This window comes from Rattus norvegicus, chromosome X (assembly GCF_036323735.1).
Source record: "Rattus norvegicus strain BN/NHsdMcwi chromosome X, GRCr8, whole genome shotgun sequence".
Taxonomy (NCBI): domain Eukaryota; kingdom Metazoa; phylum Chordata; class Mammalia; order Rodentia; family Muridae; genus Rattus; species Rattus norvegicus.
This window is the reverse complement of record NC_086039.1, coordinates 86,323,463-86,331,858: the sequence shown is the minus strand read 5'-3', so window position 1 is coordinate 86,331,858 and position 8,396 is coordinate 86,323,463.

The window sequence follows — 8,396 nt, the reverse complement described above, 5'->3', positions numbered from 1 at the left end:
CATTGTGTTTTCTTTATTGTTCCTACTTCTACGTTTAGGTCTTCGACCGCTTTATGGAATTTTTTTCACCTGTTTGATTGTGTTTTCCTGTATTTCTTTAAGGGGTTTATTTGTTTCCTCCTTAAGGGCTTCTACCTGTTTACTGTGTTTTCCTGTATTTCTTACAGAGTGGTTGTATCAGTTTACAATCCCATCAGCAATAGAGTAATGTTCTTTCTCCACATTCTCGCCAACATGTGATGTCACCTGAGGTTTTGATCTTAGCTATTCTGACAGGCAATGATTTCCTAAGCCATGTATTGGCTCTTATCCTTTGTTTTTCATAACCCCTGCTGACATCTGAACCTATTTCAGCACCTTTCTAATTTTCCAGAAATAGATAGCTCCCAAACTTTACTCTGATTTCTAATGCAGGTTTTAGTAATATAGACTTGGACCACACAGATAAATTTACTTTCAGGAGAAAAACAACAATTTAAAGACATACGTTTCACCTAAAGAAATGTTCAACATCTTTAGTCATAAGGGAAATGCAAATCAAAACAACCCTGAGATTTCACCTCACACCAGTGAGAATGGCTAACATCAAAAACTCAGGTGACAGCAGATGCTGGCGAGGATGTGGAGAAAGACAAACACCTGTCCATTGTTGGTGGGATTGCAGATTGGTACAACCACTCTGGAAATCAGTCTGGAGGTTCCTCAGAAAATTGGACATTGAACTGCCTGAGGATCCAGCTATACCTCTCTTTGGTATATACCCAAAAGATTCCCCAACATATAAAAAAGACACGTGCTCCACTATGTTCATCGCAGCCTTATTTATAATAGCCAGAAGCTGGAAAGAACCCAGATGCCCTTCAACAGAGGAATGGATACAGAAAATGTGGTACATCTACACAATGGAATATTACTCAGCTATCAAAAACAATGACTTTATGAAATTCGTAGGAAAATGGTTGGAATTGGAAAATATCATCCTGAGTGAGCTAACCCAGTCACAGAAAAACACACATGGTATGCACTCATTGATAAGTGGCTATTAGACAAAATGCTTGAATTACCCTAGATGCCTAGAACAAATGAAACTCAAAGACGGATGATTAAAATGTGAATGCTTCACTCTTTCTTTAAAAGGGGAACAAGAATACCCTTGGCAGGGAATAGAGAGGCAAAGATTAAAACAGACACAGAAGGAACACCCATTCAGAGCCTGTCCCACATGTGGCCCATACATATACAGCCATCCAATTAGACAAGATGGATGAAGCAAAGAAGTGCAGACCGACAGGAGCCGGATGTAGATCGCTCCTGAGAGACACAGCCAGAATACAGCAAATACAGAGGCGAATGCCAGCAGCAAACCACTGAACTGAGAATAGGTCCCCCGTTGAAGGAATCAGAGAAAGAACTGGAAGAGCTTGAAGGGGCTCGAGACCCCAAAAGTACAACAATGTCAAGCAACCAGAGCTTCCAGGGACTAAGCCACTACCTAAAGACTATACATCGACTGACCCTGGACTCTGACCTCATACGTAGCAATGCATATCCTAGTAAGAGCACCAGTTGAAGGGGAAGCCCTGGGTCCTGCTAAGACTGAACCCCCAGTGAACTAGACTGGTGGGTGGAGGGCGGCAATGGGGTGAGGGTTGGGAGGGGAACACCCATAAGAAAGGGGAGGGGGGAGGGGGATGTTTGCCTGGAAACCGGGAAAGGGAATAACACTCGAAATGTATATAAGAAATGCTCAGGTTAATAAAAAAAAAAAAAAAAAAGACATACGTTTCGCCTTGTGATTTCTTTATTTTTTTCTATTTCCATTTTTAGATCCTAGATCCACTTTTTGCAATTCCTTCACCTTTTTGATTGTGTTTCCCTGTATTTATTTAAGAAATTTATGTATTTCCTCCTCGAGGGCTTCTACTTTTGTGTTCTCCTGTGTTTAATGAAGATTTATGTCCTTAAAATCTTCTATAATGTTCATGAGATGTGATTTTGGATCTAAATCATACTTTTCATGTGTGTAGAGTTATCCAGGGCTTGCTTTAGTGGGAGAACTGTGTTCTGATGTTGGTAAGTAGCATTGGTTTCTGTTGCTTGTGTTGTTGTGTTTGTCTGTGTCCATCTAGTAAGTTCTGATATTAACTGTCCTTGTTGTGTCTGACTGTGCCTTGCCTTTTCCAACTGTGAGCAAGGTTACGTTGGGCCTCCTTTGGTCAGGCTATCTCTGGGTATGAGAGGGGTCTAGAGAGCCTGATCTGTGAGCCTAGTAATATCAGTTCTCCTTGGATTAAAGCTGTCTCTGGGCACTGTTGGCATAGGATAGCAGAACACAGGATCTGTTCCTGGGCAAAGATGCAAACTGGAAGGAATGTGATTATGCAGCTGGGGGAACTTCTTGCTTCTTCTGGGTTCCTGGGATATCCCAATTCGGCCAGGTATCATGGGTAACTCAAGGTGTTTTTGAGTGTGATTGGATTTGGGGGAATCGGTAGAGCACAGGATCCACTCCTGGGTAAAGGTATGAACCAGGAGGAATGTGTGTCTCAGGCTGGCTGGGATTCCCTGCCATGATGCTATTCTTATACTGAATACGCACCCCAAAATATATCATCTTTCCCTGGTTTCAAGTATTCAAAGCTCAAAGTTACAAAATGATTTTTTTTCTGAAGACAATTATTCCAAGTGTTCTCTTCTCATGTATTTCTACCACAGGCAGCTCATTACTGTCTGGTGATAAAATTTGTATGTTTTTTATGATTATGAGCTATTTATAGACATATCATAGTTATATAGGTAGCTTTAAATGTTATTAAGACAAAACAAAGATCAGGAGAATGGAAATAATTTGAAAAGAAATTACAAATAAGAAAATTGGGGGAAGGATAATAGACCATAAGCCTAAGAATATTCAAATTTAATGTTATGGAACAAATGAAAAATAAAACAGTAAAATTCTTTTTATCTTGGATTTATCAAGTGTTTAGACCAAAACAAACAAACAAACAAACAGAATCCTCATTCCAAATACTAAGATGACTTTGCTGTATTGGCACTTGTGAGTCTCAATATCTACAGCAAGAAATAGACCATTCTTTTGTAAAATGAAGCAAAATGTGCTTCTGTGTTCCCATCCCAGGGATAAAGGACTATTTGAATCATTTTACATAGTGAGGAATAGTATGGGAAGAATGAAGCATTTCTTTATCATTGATTTTTGTTTGTGCATACACGAAGAATCAATTTGGCTTATATTTCGTGGATAAAAGAGGATACATAAAAATCTACTTATCTCTTTTTATTTTTTTACGTTTTGTATTGACTGCTGGTAAAAGAAAAAAATCCCTTAGTTAATTAAAGTATACATATCAATTAAAATTGGCATGTGAATTTTATTAAAAGAACAAAGATTTATTTTTCCTTTATTTCTTGCAAAGTAGGCTTTGAGAATAAACATAAGAGGCCAAGAAATTGGGCATTATATTTACAACATGGTGATAGAATAAGGTAATATTATTTGTGGCCTCTTAAGGCATTTGGAAATAAAGTGCCCTCCTGACTAGAAAATATGGAAGAATAAAAAAATAAAGAACTTGATTATAGAGAATTTGGCAATTAGGAAGAAAATAAACTAAACTTTAAAAGTTGAGAACCAAGAAACATTGATTGTCATTAGAAGAATTTCCTTCGAATTCATTCTTGTTCTCAGGAACTTTGAAGGAATGTATTAAATGTCTGGTTGTTAATGACAAACAAAAAGCCTCTAATCCATTTTTGTACATATGTACACCAAGCAGGAAACAACTGTTTCAAGATCTTCGTAAGGATAATTGTTATGCAGTCTATTCACATGTAAAAACTATAAATAGTGTGGTATTGTGGGAGTACATTCTTGATGTTTAGAATTGATTGCTTTTTAAAGTTAGGATGTGTTTTGGTGAGAATATCTATGGTAAGCTATTATTACTATCATGAAAGATTTAAAAACCCTAGAAACATAGTTAAAACAGAGTAAAGCATATAAAATATTAGCATCTAATATAACCTTTTCTACAGCTGATATTGGAAGGAAACATGGGGAATATTACTTTGATAATTTTTCACATATATAATCAAGCACAGATTCTTGCCTATTCTATGTCAAGGGAAAAACCAAGCTCCTCACCAGTTTCGAATTTTTTATTGTCTAGGTACTTGAAGGGAATTCAAGAATTGTTTCACATATCCTTAATTTTACTTTTTCAGTATAATAGATTTAGTAAGGACATTTTGTTCTGACCAGTATTAAAGATTAATTCAAGTGTTATAATAACTTCATGGGTTTGTGAGGGGGTTGTTTTAAGGAAGAATGTACATTTATTTAATTTTTCAACTTCCATTAATGATATAAAAATAGTAAAGCATATCTGGTAACCAAAATATTTCTCAATTTATTCCCAATAATGTAGAATACACCTGCTATCTGCTTATACTTCTAGAAAGATTAAAATATGTGTTTTAAATTTATAACTGTTAATCATCTCACTAAAACTTCAATAAAGATTTTTAAACACTGACTCATTTTAGTGTTATTTACTTAAACAACAATTTTCTTCCAGATTTTCAGAAAATGTAAAAATAACACAGTGTGACATGCTTACATTTACCACAGTGTCTTCTTTGAAAATCTGCCTTACCAGAGTGTCATATCAACACAAATGTTAACTAAAACAAAATGAATTTTTACCAAATGGAACGAAACACGCAGAAATGTTTAGCATTCCAGGAGTTTGTCTCTAGCAGACGCTTTACAAAATTAAGTGTTTGGACACATTTCAAAATTCTTCAAAACACTCTAAGCTAAATCTGAAGTTTTGGCATTTTATGATGCCAAACTTTCATCAATAAAATTACTTTAGTGCAAACATTAAGGCCCTGTTTTGTTTATCACCGAACAGGGGATATTAACAGATTTTTAATTAGCATTTCCAGATCAAACTCAGTGCTAGTTAGTGATTTCTTTTGTAAATGACAGTCTTTAGGCTTTTCAGAGAGCATAAGGTAGGAAACATTACTATTTAAGTTTGAAGTTTAAATTCTCATTGTGTGACATTTGATATGACTGTCTATCCTGAAGAACATCTTGTGGAGTAAGTAAGTTAACAAGCTTTAGAAGAATAATTCCAAATGTACTGTTTGGTTGTGTCCACACCCTCAATGTATCTTACAACACAGCATGTTGTAATTATACTCTCATATGATAACACTCAGAGACGAAATATATAATACATACACAAAGTACATGATGTGGAAATAATTAAGGAATCATTATAACAGAAATAGTTATAAATAAATTTAAACTAGTTGTCCTAGTTGGTTTTGGTTTGGTCAATTTATACATACACTCATATATACCTGTGCTTATACCTATACCTATACATATGTGATAGGAGAAAATCTGAATAGGGAAAATGCCTCTATCAGACTTGCCAGTAGGTAAGGCTTTAGGATATTTTCTTGATATGAATGATATTAAAGGGCATTGACTCTTATGAGCAGAGCCATCCATGCAAAGGATGGCCCTACAGTCCATAAGAAAGACATCTGAACAAGCCATAAACATTAAGGAAGTAATTCAGCCATTCTCGATTGCCTCTAATGAAGTTCCTGGCTCCAGGTTCCTACCTGAGTTCCATACTTGACATTGTTCAATAGTGGAACATGATCTGAAAGTTGTAAACTGAAATAAATCTTTTTATTCTTAAGTTACTTTCAGTTTTTATGTTTGATGACATCTTTAGAAGTTTTGACTAAGACAATGGTTTAACACTCTGAATTTTATTTTGTTGCCTAATAAGGTAGTTACTTCATAGATTTTGGCAGATTGTTGTGTCTGTATAACCTTTTATTCCTGAAATCTTGGATCTCTATGTTAACAAAAGAAGAGGCAAATCTACATTCATAAAATTATCTATATGAGGATGGTGGAAGTATATGCATATATAAACATGGGATGGGAGTGTATAGTGTACTCCTCCACATTTGTGAAGAACAGAGGAAGACATTTGGATGTTTTATTTTGTCATTCCTCACTACGATTCCTTTGAGATAGGATCTTGCATTAAAACTAAATCTCTCCTGAGAGACACAGCCAGAATACAGCAAATACAGAGGCGAATGCCAGCAGCAAACCACTGAACTGAGAATAGGACCCCCGTTGAAGGAATCAGAGAAAGAACTGGAAGAGCTTGAAGGGGCTCGAGACTCCATATGTACAACAATGCCAAGCAACCAGAGCTTCCAGGGACTAAGCCACTACCTAAAGACTATACATGGACTGACCCTGGACTCTAACCTCATAGGTAGCAATGAATATTCTAGTAAGATCACCAGTGGAAGGGGAAGCACTTGGTCATGCTAAGACTGAACACCCAATGAACGTGATTTTTGGGGGGAGGGCGGCAATGGGGGGAGGATGTGGAAGGAACACCCATAAAGAAGGGGAGGGGAAGGGGTTAGGGGGATGTTGGCCCAGAAACCGGGAAAGGGAATAAAACTCAAAATGTAAATAAGAAATACTCAAGTTAATAAAAAAAAAAAAACTAGCTAGGCTTGGAGCCACCCAACACACAGCAATATTATTATTTTTCCCACCTACAATGCTACAGTTACAGAAATTTGATCATGTTTAGCGCTTTACATGGGTTCTAATATCTAAACTTAGATCCTTGTCCTTGTGTATCAAGTATTCTTACTAGGTGAGCTTCTCTCTTGGTTTCCTATCAAATTTCTAAGGCCATTACAAACACATGGCATTTTATGTTTCTTTTATTAATCATTTTATTCATTTACATTTCAAATCATGCTCTCCTTCACTATTAACCCTCCAAAACCAGTCCATCTGGGAGGAGCACCCTCATTTTATATTTTTAAATTATGTTTGATTTCTCTACACACAAATCCCATTGGGAGGGAGAGCTAAACCTTCAGAGAGGCAGACACGCCTGGGAAACCAGAAGAGACTGCACTCTGCACACATCTCTGACGCCAGAGGAAAACACCAAACGCCATCTGGAACCCTTGTGCACTGAAGCTCCCGGAAAGGGCGGCGCAGATATTCCTGGTTGCTGCCGCCGGAAGAGCTCATAGGCAGCACCCCACAAGCAAACTAGAGCCTCAGAACCACAGGTAAAACCAACTTTTCTGCTGCAAGTGACCTGCATGGTGACCTCAAGACACAGGTCCACAGGAACAGCTGACCTGTAGAGAGGAAAAACTACATGCCCGAAAGCAGAACACTCTGTCCCCATAACTGGCTGAAAGAAAACAGGAAAACAGGTCTACAGCACTCCTGACACACAGGCTTATAGGACAGTCTAGCCACTGTCAGAAATAGCAGAACAAAGTAACACTAGAGATAATCTGATGGCAAGAGGCAAGCACAGGAACCCAAGCAACAGAAACCAAGACTACATGGCATCATCGGAGCCCAATTCTCCCACCAAAGCAAACACGGAATATCCAAACACAACAGAAAAGCAAGATCTAGTTTCAAAATCATATTTCATCTTGATGCTGGAGGACTTCAAGAAAGACGTGAAGAACTCCCTTAGAGAAACACAGGAAAACATTAATAAACAAGTAGAAGCCTACAGAGAGGAATAGCAAAAATCCCTGAAAAAATTCCACGAAAGCATAAAAAACAAATAGAAGCCCACAGAGAGGAGTCACAAAAATCCCTGAAAGAATTCCAGGAAATCATAAATAAACAAGAAGAAGCCCATAGAGAGGAGTCACAAAAATCCCTGAAAGAATTCCAGGAAAACACAATCAAACAGTTGAAGGAATTAAAAATGGAAATAGAAGCAATCAAGAAAGAACACTTGGAAACAACCCTGGATATAGAAAACCAAAAGAAGAGACAAGGAGCTGTAGATACCAGCTTCACAAACAGAATACAAGAGATGGAAGGGAGAATGTCAGGAGCAGAAGATTCCATAGAAATCATCGACTCAACTGTCAAAGATAATGTAAAGCAGAAAAAGCTACTGATCCAAAACATACAGGAAATCCAGGACTCAATGAGAAGATCAAACCTAAGGATAATAGGTATAGAAGAGAGTGAAGACTCCCAGCTCAAAGGACCAGTAAATATCTTCAACAAAATCATAGAAGAAAACTTCCCTAACCTAAAAAAAGAGATACCCATAAGCATACAAGAAGCCTACATAACTCCAAATAGATTGGACCAGAAAAGAAACACCTCCTGTCACATAATAGTCAAAACACCAAACGCACAAAATAAAGAAAGAATATTAAAAGCAGTAAGGGAAAAAGGTCAAGTAACACATAAAGGCAGACCTATCAGAATCACACCAGACTTTTGGCCAGAAACTATGAAATCCAGAAGATCCTGG